This window comes from Oreochromis aureus, linkage group 6 (assembly GCF_013358895.1).
Source record: "Oreochromis aureus strain Israel breed Guangdong linkage group 6, ZZ_aureus, whole genome shotgun sequence".
NCBI lineage: Eukaryota > Metazoa > Chordata > Actinopteri > Cichliformes > Cichlidae > Oreochromis > Oreochromis aureus.
In genome coordinates this window covers 33,574,353-33,591,848 of record NC_052947.1, presented here as the reverse complement: position 1 = coordinate 33,591,848, position 17,496 = coordinate 33,574,353, and the positions used below count along the sequence as shown (strand labels likewise).

Genomic DNA, 17,496 nt, shown 5'->3' with positions numbered 1-17,496 from the left:
TTTTGGCAAAGCTGCACATTGGTTATTCTTAGAAGAGAAGTGACTGAATGTCTGAAAAGGCCCCAGAGCAGACTACCATTCAGTGAGAGGCATTATTCCCACTAGCTAATGCAAGACATAAAAATACACACTCTTGCATAAGGCCAGCCAATGGAAAGGTAGACACCATAGATGAAGAGAAAAAGCAGAGCCAATGAGTATGTATGAGTGTGTTTGGGTGGAAAGAAAATGTGAGATGTTGTGATTCACTTAGTGTCATCTGCTCGCAGTGTTGCTCACTCCCCAAACCTCAGCGGTTTTTTAGAAGAAAAACTCTTCAACCACCTGTTGTAATTATGCACTGCTGCTTTGTTGCAACAACCTGGACCACATAATGTGCCTGTGACCACATCACCGCCCCGGCAACTTACCTTGAACTGGCTTGAGAGCGTGCTGGCTCGCATCAACCGCATCACTGAAAGCTACAATTTGTTCCTGGCACTGCAGGACAAGAAGGATTAATGCCATAAATTGAATTAAAGCATTTGACTTGTCTACTGATGTTTAACTTTGGATGAACATTTAACTGAATATGACAGCTGAATAAGTTCCTTTTTGTTTTAAGCAAATCTCTGTCGTGTCTGTCAATCTTTCAGAAATAAGAAAATTTCTGTATTTAATGCTAAAAAGAAATGTGGTTTTTTTATATCGAAGTCACAATATAAACTAACACAATCTTAATAAAGTCGTGACACATAAACAGTCTTTAATAAAAACAGCAAGTAATCATTCGTAGCTCAGGGTGGAAAAAGTAAGTAAGCTTTTGAAATATTGCTGCTGATGTAATAGAATAACGGGGAGACCTACTACTACTGCTACCAAACTTCATGTTTTTTTCTTTAGTGTATTTTAGTGCTGCTAAAATTTGCTCTAAAACACCCACCAGTGGAACCAGTAATTCAGGGCTTAAATACTATTTAATTTGTGTTAGCGTGTGCTACTGGTAAAGCAGCTCACTTGTGTATAAAGCAATAAAATATTTCACAAGGCCCTGCTTTGCATAGTAATCAAGGAGCTACCTTAGTTCAGTTTTAATTGGGTAAAGTGCACAAAATTGTTGCAGTATTTTAAATACCTATGACTGACTAGAAGAGCGCTATCTTTCCTCAATACTAGTGCCTTGTTTTTTAAAGAAAAGGATCTGGATATGCACCTCCACCTTCTTCTGTCTTAATGGAGGAATTAACATGCAGAGATGTGAGCCGCCGGGGGAAATGCAGACTTTTGTTCATGCTTGCTTGTTTGTGGTTTATTAAAGAGACTTGATGGTTTATTATAATTAATAATTACATTTCTAACAGCCAACATAATGATTATTACAATTTTTTAAATTCAAATGTTTCGTTTTTATTACTTTTAATGAGCGCTTACATTATGGTGGATCATCAGTGTTTTCTACACCACTTATTAGTGACCTCTATAAACTCCTTGAAGCATTTATTTATTATTATTTAGCCTCATTAAAGTAATCCACCAAATGAATTTTAAATAAAGAGGGTTTTTTTTCTTTTTTCTGGAATCAACTGATTTGATAATTCGGTTTATTTTGCACAAAAACTTCCATATGCAGGCAATCTCGTCTGCAACACATTTCTAGGAAGCCCATAAGTTTTGCTTCAGGGTTTGAGGTTAAACGCCTTTAGTCACCTTACTGCACTGAAAATCTTCAGGAGCATGTCTTATTTTTTTAATCATCATCTTAGAAATTAATTATTAGTGATGGAAAGACGGCGTGTGAGGGACATTAACTGTCCCTCGTCTGCTGTACCGCACCATTAAAATGAGGTAATGTGGGTGGGGTGAAGGTGGGGTGGGGGTGTCAGTCTACCTTTCAGTCACAAAGAGCAGCTCAGTTACACAGCCATGATTTGGTGAGTGTGTGTGCGACTGTGCATGCGGGGGTGTCAAAACGCCAAAGCCTGAGAAAATTGTTACAGCAAGAAAATTTGGAAAATCAAGCCATCCAATGACGTTCAAAGTACTTACTCGTGTTTTAGTGAAGTGGTGAGCTTGAATGACTTTTTAACTGGATGAAACGACTGTCTGGGAATGACCCCAGTGTGTAGAAGTGATTAAAGGACCCAGTTTTGCCATAACCCAAATGTGTTTGCTTAACGACTTTGAGTGGTGCTCCTAGTACTATTAAATAAAGCTCTCTGCTGAAGATTTTAACAACTGTTGCGTACAGCAGCTCTGTTTTGCTATTTCGCTCTGTAAACGTAGTCAGTGTCTCAACAACAATTTTATCATCCAGTAAGTCTTAAATTACACTTTTTGCTCTTGTCAGTGAAAACAATGGCCCCCACGGTGTCATCCCCATCTGTTCACTGTGCAGGAAGATGTGTTTGTGCGTGTGTGTGTAGTGTGAAGTGCTGGCAGTAAGGCAGAAAGCTGGAAAGTTGTCTCTGGATCAGTCAAAGCACTCTTCCTTCCAGTGCAAGTTGGATGTTTCTGCCGTATTTCACCCCATAACCCCCCACCCGGAATGGAGCGTGATTTACTGTCTTGTAAACACATAGGAAGTAGCATTGAAAATGGTTTAACAAAGTCAATAAAAGCAGACATGGCTCCTATCGAGGGGGGTGGTGGAGGAGGTCTGTGGTAGCTACAGGCAGGTATCCTCCTCTGCCTCTCTGGTTTCCTTCGCATTCATTCATCTCTCTATCTGCATCTTTACTCCTTATCTGTCATCTATGTTTCTTTTTTCCTCCGTTGCTCTAACTTTTTAAAAATCCCCCAGTTTTACGCATTTTTTTTACCCCCTCCCCACCCTCCTTTAAACTCCCTCCTCTTTCTCTTTCTCTCTTTCGCTCTTTCTGCCTTTTTTAAAAAAATTTCATGCGCTGGGCAGTGGACAGCCAGAGCAATTGCTTTAACAGACCTACCTGCAGGGCTGCTTAGCGCGGCTCTTTTATCTGGGCTCTAGAGAAAGAAGCCCCCAGCCCTGAAACAGCTGTGCAGACCTGGGAGTGAGAGGACCATGAAAAAGGCACAGAAGAAAGAAAAGAAATTCAATGGTCCTCCGGGAGTCATACCTCCCAATGCCTTTCTCTTGCTCTTTTTCTCTATCCCTCTTTCTCTATACCTTTCTCCTCCTTGTTTTTTCTCTGTCTCTGTCTTATTGTACAACATTTTTTCAGCTATAAATTGTCTTTGCCACAGCTGAACAAAGTCTTAATTATATTTATCTTCTGTCACAGATTTGATACGCTCAGCTTTACCACTAAATTGTTGAATTGCATTACAAGAAAGATAGTTACAGGAAGAAATCTTGAACATCAATGAAGGGCTGGTACAGGGTCAAACTGAACAGTAAGAAATGAATGACTAATTATAAAGATGGGTGTCAACCTGTTTGGGTATTACCTCCAGCTCCGGCTGCTCTGGTACCCATGAGTCCAATGCAGGTTCAAGAATCCTTTAAACCTTGCATCATCTCTGGGTGCCAAAGAAACGAAGGACAGGTCTCCCTGTCTCTGGATTTCCAGTTACTTCTCACACTTCTTTCTTTTCAAAGGCAAATGCTACTCTCTTCAGACTCTTCAGGCAAATCTTTCAAGCCCTTTCATCTGTTTACTTCTGTTGCTCCCATGTCTTTTAGGAGCTGAACCGCTCATGCATAAAGCTGCAGCATCCTACATGTGCTGGGTTCTTCAATCAGCTTCTTTGTATTAAAAAAATATCTGCATACCTCAAAATCTTCCTCTTGAAGAAAATGTCTACTGCCTCTTCAATGGGACATTTAGCTTAAATGATGAAGAGAATGGTTTTAAGACTGCTGGACCAGACCCGTATGTTAGGATGGAAGTTTTGTAGGAATTGGAGCTTTCTGCTGAGACTGACTTTCAGCTCTAGTTTGATTCTGTCATCTGTGAAACTACTGACATTCACTTGTGTTGCCCTCGTCATGTCTGACACAATGAATATACTGAATTGTTAGTTGAGGATGAACTTCACCATCTGACCAATTTTAGGATCTTTTCATGTGACCGGTAGCATCCTAAGCCCTGGATTTGCCACTATGTGCCCTGGATTTGGACTGTTGCAGAGAAGCCAGTATTCCTCCCTTCCAATCCACCTCTACAGGTTCACTTGATTGAACAATGTGTTGTATGCTACCTTGATAAAAACAAAAGAAAATAAGCCTTGCCCATGGGCTCTTCCATGGTCCACCATGCTGATGTTTCTACTAACGAAGCTCGCCCTGTTACTCTTGTTCTTGATCCAACAGTGCTCTTCCTTCCTGCTGTCATATACAAACCCAATTCCAATAATAGTAATAATTAAAAAAACAATGCTATGATTTGCAAATTTCATGAACCCTTATTTTATGCTTAAACAGAGACATTTTACCATTTTGTGAAAAATATTAGTTCATAGAGATACTGATAGCAGTGATGTCTCTCAGAAAAGATGGGACAGGGTCAACAAAAGTCTGGAAAAGTAAGTTGTACTAAAAAGAAACAGCTGGAGGAATATTGCACAACTAATATTTTTATTTGGCACCAGGTCAGTAACATGATTGGATATGAAAAGAGCATCTTAGAGACAAAGTTTCTCAGGAAAAACGTTGGGCAGTGGATCACCACGCTTCAAAAAAACATGTCCACAAGTTGTGGAACAATTTCAGAATAATGTTCCTCAACATGAAATTGTGAGAACTTTGAACAGTCAGGGAAAAGTCTGAACATCAACGTTGGATGCCTGTGATCTTCAAACTCCCAGGTGGCACTGTATTAAAAACAGGTTTGATTCTTTCATGGAAATCACTGCATGGGCTCAGCAGCAGTTCAAGAAGACTACTGGATGTTGTTTAACAAATATTTTCATGGGATGTTCAGCAGAATTGTATCACCAGCCATAATAAACTGTCACTCTTGTGTTCTTCAGCTTCGCTCTTGCCCAGGACGTCAACGCACCCAATCCTTTTCAGCATCCTAGGTGTACACAGGATTATCCATGGAACATAGTATATTTTCAGAGTATTTAGTTTTCAAACACATCTATCTTGCACCACTGGTTTAAATGTCAAAGGCTGAAAACACCAAATCACAACAAGCTGGAATCTTGGAGGGCCAAACCAGTCCTTACATTCTTAAAGTAAGTTGGCTTTCAACAGCTGGTTATCTCCTTGGTCTTTATATTAACTACAAGATTTAACAGCTTCTGAAAGAGACTTTCTCCAAACATCCTTTTGCCTGACGGCCTGATCATCCTTTTTCCTGACTGCAGTGATATCTGCAGCATCTTGCTCAGTCTTCCCCTCCTTGCTCCTTGATTCAGGACAGGTGGGGGTATCGCCTCGGTGCTCACATGACAGGACGGTTTCCACAGGAGGGATTTTCTCTTCAGCTGTTTACCTAACTATAGCATGTGAATGTGTATTTATATTTATGTCATTAAATCATCTGTATTGTATTAAGACAGTTAACATAAAAAAAGCAAGATGCAAGATTTCCATTTGTAAAATTAGGTCGTTAAGATATTTGAGTTTGACATATTAAACAATAAACAATATCATGATTCCACTATTTATTGCAACCAGCTGCTTAGGTCCTAGTAATACATTTTAGGGTTGGTTAATGGTTTGAACACCTAAAGTGACCTATAGACATGTCTGCCTCAACAAAACATTAGCAGAGAATCAAAACAATGAGCTGAAATAGGCTAAATGTTTTGTGTTAACATTGTGCTGATGGTGGTACTGGAATAAGATACCCTTTCACATTTCAGATTGGACATTTCATAAAATGTAAATCAAAATATAAATGCATCAGTTTAGGATTCTTGTTTAGGTCAGTGAATTGTTTCTACGTTTAGAGTTTGGATTCAGAGTTTTATTCGGCTCATCGATGTTTATTTAAATCACCAGTGATACTGGTAACAATAACACACATTGAATTGTTTTGATGTTTGAAAGAAAGACAAAAGGATTAATTTTCCATCTCTATAATTAATGATTTTCTGTCCCAGCTTCTGAAAACCAAAAAACCAAGAGCTGCAGTTTTGGAGCTGAACGTAATGTCCCTGATGCATCATCACCATCAGTCCACTCAGTGGTGAGATCACCATTCTGGTTTTAAAATTCCTCGCACTCCTCCAAGAGGTGGGATATAATAAAAAAATGAGCAATTGGTGAGAATCCCTACCATTCTCGGGGGTGCTGTTCAAATAGCTTCTCTGTTTTATAACTGTTCTGTTTTAGCCTTTCCAATCCCAATTGATAGTTTTCTCTACATACCAGCCCCCCCCATGCACCACCTGCATTAGTTGATTTGTTTGTGCTGGACGCAGCAATGCTTGCTAGGGTCAGAGCTGTGACTTGGGTTCAATTGCTTTAGATTGCCATAAGTGTGCAGTTATGGTAATCTAAAAGTTTTAGGATGTGTGTATGCAGGATGTGTGGGAGAAAAAGAGAGGTGAGGCACAGAGGCGGTGAATTTGTAACTGAGTAGCCATGTGCTGTGTGGGGGTTTTGCAGTCACATCACTAACATTCATTCCAGTTAATACCACATATAACCCATAGATGTACAATATATTTTGCTTATAGCAGGCACAGGCAGTATTTCATGGACTGAAGACTCAACTGGAAGCCTGTGTTTCACTTTTGTTGCTGGTTCTGTATAAAAGAAACCAGTGAAGTCTTTTTCACTTTGGTTTTTGTTTAGATTAAACACATGTGTTGATTAGTGATGTGGAGGTGCCAGTAAGCAGTTCTGGTCAGAGCCAAGATTGCTGTTTTCTATGACTGTAGCATCATATTTACCATACAAACACTGCTGCAGCATTACTTCTATTATCTAACTCAAGCCCAGAAAGCCAAAGAATCTACTGCTCAAAATGTCAAAGTATTAATTTAAATAGTTTCAGTGTACATATACACCTCATTGTTTCTTAGAGCAATATTCATAAAATTCAACACCCCATTATTGCCATCTTTTTGAATGTGCTACACATGAAGATGTTTTAATGTGTAGCAATAGTCAGCATCTACATGAAACTTGTGTGAAAAAAAAAAAAAAAAATCAGCCCAAATAAAGTTGTTGCCAAGAAAAGCCACTTTCCGTTCATTATTGTCAATTGTTATAAAGGCCAAATGATAGAATGGACTTAAATGTTATAACATTTATGAATTACTAGTTAACTATTCCAGCAGCATTGTTTCCTCACAGTGTAAAGCCAACTCTAGGAGATGTGAAAAGCTGATCTGTGAATTACCTGGCCCTACTCTCTCTTTCCTACTTTCCACCTTTCTTCCCCAGGAGAATCTCCACAGAGAGCGGGAGAAAGATAAAGAGAGAGAGACCACAAAATGACAAGGAAGATGAAAGGATTAGAAATATGGGCGGGAAGGGTAACTGGTCATCATGAGGGGCTACGTATGGTGTATGGCAGGTAGCAGAGTGAGAAAGCAGAGAAGAGAAGACCGAGGAGGCAGAAAGGAAAGAGAGTGGACATGGCTGGTGTTGAGTGCTGTTGTGTTTGTTTAGTCCCCTTCAAAGGCAAGCTTAATTATTTTACCATGCTGTGCCTGCAGAGACTGCAGGATTCATGGCCTGCTCTCAGCCCCTATCTCTTGCAACTGGGGTCTTAACCCTTTGGCTCCCACAAAACACTTGAAAGATTCCAGTCAAAGCGAAGATCAGACTCAGCGGCCTGCAACAAAGATCATTTGGAAATGTTTAAATAAATGACGGCCAACATTAATTCAACATGTTTTTCATCTTAACATTAATAAATATAAATGTCTCATTCCTTCAGCAAATGCTGGCGATGATAATGCACGGAGGTCCTGTTACAGAACATCTTCACAAACTTGAATCCCAGTTAAGGGTTGGACTGTTGCTTGCTGTCTGCAGAATAGTTTGCTTTTCACCAGTGGGTGCAACAAATCTAATCTCAAAACAGCTCAGTAACAGCTTAGACATTAAACCTAAAAAAACAAAAATACAACTTTTGATAGACCAATTTAAATATGAGAGTAATAATTTGACATTAATAGGATAAACATTACTCTTGTCAAAATTGAATTTAATTAATTAAATGAAAAGATAAATTTAAAGGCACCACCAAGAGCGAATTAGCTTCAGTTAATGGGGGAAAACGCATGTTTGGCCCTGTCCAGATTCCCTCACTGCCACCTCTAAGATTCCTATAGAAATAAATGACTTTGAAAACAACATATTGTGATTAAATCACTAAAAACACTCATTTTGTCAGTGACTGAACCTTCACAGAGAACCAGGTAAGCTGTTCCCCTTGTTTTTTGTCTAAGCTGGACCAAGCTAACCAAATTTTCCCAACAGATGATTCCAATAACCCATTTAAAGCTTTCCCACATGGTAGAGAAACCAGATTTGACATTATTTCAAGTTCTTTTCAATTTAAAAGATGTGGTAAAGACTCAAGTTTACTAGATATTTGACACATTCATAACACATCTATGAACATGTCATTGGACATCTGTAAATCATACCCTTCGATACATCTGGGCCATAACAGTTTAATCATGACAGCTGTACTGTAACTGGCTCTGTGTGTGTGTGTGTGTGTGTGTGTGTGTGTGTGTGTGTGTGTGTGTGTGTAGCATTTGAGATAACAAACTTTCACACTGAAGCTTGCATTTCTTCCCAGTCGATGGGAAGTGGATCTGATTTTCAGGACCTTCATTGTTGGTTATACCTTTCACTCTATTTTTTACAGCTGGAGTATCGTGCACAAAAGCTCAGGGATTTACATTAAAACTTAGTGACTCCTTCAAATAAATTGTATAACAGGAATAGTGTCAGTGATCTTGTTCACTCAGTCCTGGCAAGCACACAGCAGATCACTTTACATCAAATGGGAATGCCACTCACTTTAGGAATTTATATGTGTTATTACTATGGTCTAGACAGTCTAGGACAGATGTCATGGAGATGTAAAATTGGACTTGCTCCATAAAAGGAACAAAGTATGAAAGAAGGTAAAGGTGTCAAGGTGCAATGGAGGAAATGTATTTCACTACAAAGACACTTATTTGTCAGTTCAGTTTAAACAAGGCAGTTTAGTCCAATAGTGTCAAAGAAATACATTTTTTAAGGAAATTCTTAAACATAGTCACTGAGAAATCTGCAGGTATTTTCTATTGCATACAAAATATGTCGCATTACTTCTCCCCACTGGAAAACATTTTTAAACTTTCTTTTTAAAGAAAAACAATATTTTAAGAGTCCTAACTAGATTAAATGACTTGTAAGATTTCCTGCAGTGTGACAGCACCCAAGGTGATTTCTCTGGGAATACCATTTTCTGCCCCATAACTACCAATAATACAGACTAAAGCTTGTGGAGGTATAAAAAGAAATAAATACTCAGAGGACTCACAAAGTCACTCCTTCATCTGCTGAACAGTTCCAGATTTTACTTCCCGATGGCAGCGGTTTGGGGCTTTGTATGTGGTTTGTGGCTGTAGAGATGATGTGTTCATTACATTAGACAGACTGCACTATAAATTAACAGATAATATAAACCTAACAAAGAAACACCAACACAAGAAATGAAAAGCTCATAAATGTGCCTCACATTAGGGGCCTTCATATTCTACAAATATATCCCATTATGATGACTTCTGGAGGTTATAATATTTTTTTTAACATTTTGTACCGTTGATATGATAAATCACAAAAATGCACAGAAAGCCCAACATAGAGATTTTCACCAAGCTAATATACATTTGCAAAAAATCATCCTAATTAGGGTGTAAAGTAGGATAAATCTAATCCCTTCACCAACTGTAACTGGACAGCATGCATCTCTGTCATAACTAATGTCAGTCATACAATTACAGTTAGCCTCCAGTTCAGCTGAGTTCAGCTTCTCTTTTACACATCTATCTGATTTAGATCATAGATTATATTAAAGAAAGAGTTATTGATGCATTGTACAGTTATCTATTTGACAGAGGACTGCTGTTTTGAAGCCTTCAGATTAGAATTTTGACATTTTTGGATGAGAGTTTAGTCCTGGGGTATTAACAGTCAGTGACAACGCAGGCTTAGTGAGATTCATCTGTACTTCACTGTGAAACTAAATGGGATCCTAAATTTTGACAGTAATTAAAAAAAAAGTCCAGAAATAACGTCACCTATCGTTGAAACTGAATTGCCAACCCCTATACATAACCAACAATTTAATAAGAGAACAAGATCACTCAAAGTAGTCATGCCTGTAATAACGCATTATTTAAACCACTTAGTGTATTTTTGAAAAGAGGTAAAAGTAGTTTGACCAAACCATGTTAGGCATGTTTATTTCTGTTGTAACGTTGACCTTTTCAATACCATGGGGTTTAACACCTTCGGGACTGACTCACCTTTGAGGCCAGTCTCAAGTGGTTATGGCTGTAGTCTTCAATGCTGGCACGAGTATGCAACACAGTGGTTAGCAGTACTACCTAACAACAAGCACACACTGGGTTAAACCTGGACCAGTATGTGGAGTTTGCATGTTCTTCTGTGCTTACACGAGTTATTTCTGAGAGCTCTGGTTTCTCCCACAGTCGAAAAACATGAAAAGCTAACCCTGGCTTTCTTGGACGCTTTCATAAAGATATTCTTAACCCCAAGTGTTTTACTTCCTATTTAAATAAAGTTTGATCAAAATAGATCCTAGTTGTTTCTACTTTGTTTAGACTGATATATCTATCAGTCTAAACAAAGGGTTGCCATGACATTTTGCCAGCTGATTTTGTGTCTTAATTTTGTACTATGTTGTACTACGAGATCCTTTCTATACTGTATCTTTAGAAACAACCTGTAATAACAAGTGATTCTGCAGCTTTCTGCGTGGCTTTACCATCATGTCAAAATCCAGTAATGATGAAAGTCCTGCATGCTCATTTAGGCAGCCCACGTTGATTCTACTGTCACACTCACATGACATAATCACTTGCACTTTTAATAAATGTTAAGCATTAGGATCATGTCTGAAAGTTAGTCTGCTACCTACTGGAACTGCTGCTCCTTCCACTGTCTAAGCACTTCATCAGCTCCTTGTCCACTGGGCATCTACCTGTAGACTCTGAGCATAACATCACCATTCATAAAACTCCCTATTTGCTGACTGAAGCTTGATGTTGGAGCCTAGATGCATTAATGTTGGTGCTGAGTTGTATTTAGTGCTAATTATCTAATGTTGGTGCTGTTCATCCATGTTAAAGAGATCATTTCAGTCAGCAGGGCTATGTGTGCACATAGCAGCCTGAGAGGCTTCATTTTTCTAACTGGCTTTAAAATGTGAAAACACAATATTTATTACATATGTAAAAATATAATGCATACAGCTAATTAACTACAATTCATACTACTATAATTATACCAGCTGAAATCTGATTACTGACAGGTAGATGTGATTTGTATGTATCAGTCTTCAATACTTTGTGATCTGACCAGTATTTTAGCGACACACCTGGGCTTGGAAGCAGCATCTGCCATTTCTCGCTGTCTCAGCACAGCAGTAAAAGTCACTGTAAAACTGCATCATGGAAAGCGACCCCTCTGCTCCTCTTCTTTTCTTCTTATTTCACCATTTTTTGTTTTGTGTTTTTTCCATCCCTTCATCTCATTTTCTATTTCTGTCTGCTACACCCCGCTTTACCATTTGCATCCCTCTCCTCCCTCCTTTCCCCCCTGCCCCCCTCTTTCCTCTGTAGTCTGCAACCTGTGGAAACAATTAGACCTTGTAAGCAGGGCCTTTTGCCCCTGTCGTGTGGTCGGTTTAACCTGTTGCTCCAGAAGGATCTCTCCTCATAGTGCGACCACCACCTTGTCAGCCTCAGTGGGTGGGTTAAGTATGATTTGGGGGGTGGGAGGGGGGACTGTTTGTGATGGTAGGAACTAGGAGACCACCAAGCTGCTTTTAAATGTATCTCCTAAGGGTTTAGTTGCTTTGAAATGTCAGTGACACAGCAAGATCACAAAGACGCTGTGAAAGAAAATGGAAAATCTTTATCAAATGTGTCACTTTCTTGTTCTCTGTCATTATCTTTTGTATGTTATTATGTCGCGGGCCTGATAGGATAAGGTTCATCCACTTTAGGAGTAAACAAACTCCTCTTTTAGCACGAGAACATTGCCTTTCACACTCTTTTCACCCTCTCCTTAACTGCCAGGAATTCTTTTAACAATTCACTGTTGGACACAGAGCAACATGGAACGCTGGGAGATTGTTGCATTCCAAAGGGGAGCATTTTTTTTAGTTGCTCTTCACGTGTCAATCAGCGACACTATCTCCTTGTCACCCTAGACCCCCCCAACCCCCACCTCCAAGACACACAAACACACATACACTGTGAACCTACAGCCCGCTTTACTGCATCGCAGTTTAGGGACATAGTCGTCAATGTGTTAAGCACCTAAGAATGCAGGCCTTATGGTGGGTGTAGGACACACAAACACAGTTTTCTCAGACTTCACACAAAGGTCTCTTCCACCACTAACATCTGTGATGTGGGTCACTGAGGAGCGCCTCTCCTTTGGTGACACACAGCGAGCACCAGATCTCTTTCAGTCCCTTAAAAAAAGGGGGAGGGAGTATAGTTTTCCAGCCTCATAAGTCATGTTATTATTTTATTCCGTTGTGATTTGGTTGACTGTAAAATCAATCAAGGCTTGCAGCTGAATCCGATATTTTTGTTGCTCGATCTGAAATGATAAGGAGCAAGCTGGGTCACAGAGGGCAAACACACACAAACACACATCTCACACAATACCAGCAAACTTTCAACAGCTCTCCTTCCGACACACAAACACTTTCAGCCCTGGTGACATTCCCTGGCACATTATCAGTGCGTTGAAAACACCTGACTGGTATGTGACAGTTCCAGTTAGTGACAGTTCTCTTTTAAAGTGAGGACTGGGGAGGTCTTGGTGGTGGGTTGGGGTTTAAGGGTTGATCCATTTGATAGGAGTCCTGCTGGATACTTGACAGGAGCTGTCAGTGAGCCGAGGGGAGGTTGGTGCTTATCGATCAAACACCCCTCCTATCTGCCACGCTGACCTTCATGTCCCAAGGAGGGGCTGCTCTGGTGGGGAGACTGTAACGGGAGATGGGTGGGAGGGGGTAGAGGGATGTCTCGTGATTGTGAAAGTCAATTCAGTACAATAACAAAGCTAATTCACAGAAAACCTGCCATAGATGAACTTACCGCTTATCCTCGCCACGAGTTTTCTCAGTGAAATTACCTTATCATCCAAACTATACAACTGACATGAGTCCTGTTTCTGACATTTAAGATTACAACATCTAGAAAATTATCAAGGGCAAGTGGTGGAACATTAGAAAGAAAACAACTGCCATTTTTAAAAGCTTATTCTGACTGCTAGTTTGACTTCTAGTTGTAAATGGACACTATGGGCTTCTTGAGTCTCCTAATTCATTAAGGAAGATATGTTGCTAAGTTAACGAGTCCAAAACATCGTTAAAAGTAAATGCTGTTTTAGACAACTGTCTAAAACGCTAAAACGCTCTCTAAAATTTTAATATACAAAAGAAACTTCAACTTTTTTGATGATGATGATAACCTTTTATTTCAGACATATAAAGCAAACACACCAATAATACACACATATATACAGATACCTGCATATACATGTACACATACATGTGAATGTGGGGTAGGAAGAAGTATGTATATATTTATTGATCCCTACCCCGTGCTTGAAACTTTATTGATTCAAAATATTCCTCTTCACCCGCACTTCCCCTCAGTGCTTGTATACATTTGCTCCACAAAAAAGAAAAAAGAAAGGAAAACATCAAACTAATTAAAACAAAATATATCCAGCTTTTTTAATATTAAAATTATTACTTGCTAAATGATATTCTTGTCTACTAATCAAATCAATAATTCAGGTACAAACATTTACTAGAACCTAACCGGGTACGGTTACTGGGACCGAAGTTTATCAAACAGAAATTTAGACGGAAATTATTAATTTTGTATCAGGAGACAACTTTAATTGCTTTAATTACTATTTGTCACACCATGGAGGTGACAGTCGAACATCAAAGACATCATATACAGGGTTGGTTCATGGTTTGAAAACGTCGTGTGTTTGCTGTCCACTTGTATGCACAAACACAGCATCATATTGTTAATGACTGAAAAGCAGCAGATGCTAGCCAAAGGCAAAGTTACTCATGCACGTCTTTGCAAATTTTCCAGCCCGTTTGGAGTTGAACCAATCGCATGCGTTTTGCTTTGACCTTCAGACTACGACTGTTCACACACACACACACACACACACACACACACACACACACACACACACACACACACACACACACACACACACACACACACACACACACACACAACATTTGAATTTTGTATTATGGGTTTTCAGGGATTCAGTAGTTTCCAGAATTAAAAGTAAACACTTAAATCATCAGGGCAGCGGCAGGATTGGTTGATGCTGAAAACCGTTTTTCTTTCTTCAAAATCTGGCATTGTGCCAAGGTTTATTTTTGCTGGAGAGATGGACGCCATGCATGAAACCCTGCAGCAGCAGAAATGAGTTCGGCACTGGGACACCCAGTCATCTTGTGGCTGACCATAACCAGTGTTTAGCCGGGACAACCTTTGGCCACTGGTCATTAGAGCACCATGCTGGACCTGCTGTACCGTTGTCAAAACACTGCACTTGGCAGAGACTCCGCTCAGCAGAGTCTGACTGGGAAATATGTGACTTTAAAATTGTGTATTACAGATAGAGTCATCTGTGTGTCAGTGACTTGTATATGGGCTCTTTTTCTCCCACATTTTGGTCTTTTATGGTAGATAGAATAAAAGCTTTATGTTTTTATTTAATTAAAGTTGAAGTATGTGTTTTTATAAAGGAAGCTGAAAAGTCGACACATGGGGTCTGATTTGTGGTTAATGGGCTCCCCCTACAGTCTCCTGCGTTTGTCACAACTCTGTGTCGGCTGTGCATGCAATGACTACACGGCTGCAGGAGAACACCTCTGTTCTCAAGAGAACAGCAAGAGTTTACTCATATCAGATGTATATTTACTATCACGTCTGAATTTGTGTGCACACACTTCCTCACATGCCACTTAGACACACATCCTGCCTCTTCTTTCCTCCCTGCCTTTCTCCTTCCTGATCTATAAATACTCTGTCATCTGCAGAGGTTGGCTGTGAGAGGCGTTGACCCCGGCCTCTCTCCGTCCAGCAGAGCAGTGATTTATGGAGGCTCAGGTTGGTGCTAACCTTGCACTTGAGCGCTGGCAGTATAAATGATGGCGGGTCAGTGGCACCGTGGATGGAGGGGAGAAACTCTCTATCTGTGCCTCCACCTCTCTCTCTCTCTCTCTCTCTCTCTACTCTCTGTCCTGTTATCATCAGTGTGATAGAGACATCATCATCATCTCCTGGGAGTATAAATAGTGCTGGATCAGGTGACAATGCCAGCTCTGGCCTTTGATGGGAGCTTTAATTTCATGCCTAATTTCTCTTGGCAAAGCGAGGATCGATGCTGGCCTGCCCGTGCTCCCTATCCCTCTGCAACCCTGTGGCTGCAAAGACAGAGAGTGAGGAAGGACAAATGCTCACCGCTGAGTGATGTGCAAGCACCAAGACATCTAGCTTACCTGTAAACACACGTGCGTCGACACTCCTCACAGGAAGCAAATATGTTGACAAACGTAGACAGATTCCAGGTCAAGAAACTCATGCAGAGATGCCTGCACCCACATAAAACTTAAACAATCAATACAGCTGGAACAGATAGCCTTGGAAATAAGAGCAACAAGCAAAATATAACTACACAGCTACCCACCTGTGTGTTGTGTGTGCTACACATTGCCATAGTGATAAATATGTCCCAGCTTGCAGCCCCAGGGAGGCATTGAACTCTAGCCCCTCTATAATGACTTTGTCTACCTATCGATCCGGCCATGATCCATGTACTGTAATTCTTATATCATCAGGCCCGGCCCCAGCAATAACTCCAAGTCATATTTCGGGGCCTCCCATCCACTTGACAACTTAATGATGCAAGGGTCCTTGCCGAGTTTGGACTTTTAGCTCCCCAGCACACCTCTCCCTCTCTCTTCCTCCTGCAGGGCTCTAATTTCCTTCCTTGTTCTTTCAGACTAATATCAGCAAAGGCACCGAGAGGCTGCTCTCTCTGAGGACTTCCCTCTCTGAACCACATATCGTCTCCTTTTCACCTCTGTGCGCTTGCAGTATAGCACAGGGTTGGTGTCTGACTGCTGTGCATCTGTCTCTGATTTGGAGCACAGCCCCTTTCAGGCTCCTGGGGAGACTCAGCTGTCCCTCTTTAGACCCTGTTCTTTTTCTCCCTTTGAGCCAGGGCTATATTTCATTGTCATTTCAGCCCTCTCTTTCTAGCCTGGGTGTAATAGCGGGAGATATATGAGGCTTGTTTCTGCAGCCTTCTGAGCTTCCTCAGCCTTTTATAAAACACTGTCAGAGTGACAAAACAGCAGCCCTTGGGTATTCGGGCACAGATGCCCCCTTATCCTGAAGCAATTTCTCAATATCCTGAGCTGATCCTTTTAGTAAAGAGATAACATCTGGGTCCTTGGACAGGATGAGTTGGAACAGTCATCCTGGACAGAGTCGTAGCTCATCTGTATAGCTCTGTCTGCTTATACGCCATGGGCTGTCTGTCAGTTCTGTTTTTATAAGCACTGATTTAGGGTGCAGCCCTTGAATCCTGGGCCAACAGGAAACCACGGGAGCATGCGGTGCCCCTAATAGGAGGTTAAAGCGAGAATTTATCCAGTTATTTTTTATTCTAATGCTGTGTCGGGTTATGTTCATTACTGTCGCTGTTAGAAAAACTCTAACGATGTTCCACCTGGCCGCAAAGACACAAAACAACGCTGTACCTGTGAGACACGGCCCTGATTGAGATGTGAGTAAAACCGAGGAGAAGAAGATGAGAGGGAGCAGATGGGGTCTGCAGGCAATTAAAGCTGCATGTTGTGTTGTGATTCTTCCACTTTGTTCCTGTCCCTCATCCCATCCTTAGTGACAGCTATCCTCTTTATATGCTACAGAATTTCTCCTTCCTGTCAGTTCTACCCATCCCCACTCGTTTTAACTTCTTCTCATCTCCATTGCAGTCTTCCCTCCTCCCATCTTTAGCTTCCCTCCTTCCTCACACTCACGAGGCGCACAGTCTCTGTCTCCTCTCTCCCGCGCTCTACCACCTCCACCACCACCCCCAGCCTTAATTGGGAGTCAGGGAGAGCAGTGGAAATCGCATTAACGCGGGCCCTGCCTGGGTGTGCCATCCATCTTCTTTTTTATTACGCCGCGCCGGGGCTGCTTGGGCGCTGCCGTTCGATTTGTCACCGGCCTCGTTCGCTGATAACAGGCATTTGTCATCGCCTTGCCTCCCTGTTAATGTTATCATCTCCTCCCTGACAGCCGCCCTCC

General features: G+C 40.9%; 1 long non-coding RNA gene across 1 annotated transcript; it reads right to left on the bottom strand.

Annotated features, from left to right (window-relative positions):
* Positions 1-13,922: 13,922 nt before the first annotated feature.
* LOC120440781 lies at positions 13,923-17,321 on the bottom strand. Its single transcript, XR_005613505.1, has 3 exons — positions 15,866-17,321; positions 15,678-15,770; positions 13,923-15,602 (listed from the first exon to the last, which is right to left on the bottom strand). It is a non-coding gene; the product is annotated as an uncharacterized LOC120440781 (long non-coding RNA).
* Positions 17,322-17,496: the final 175 nt, after the last annotated feature.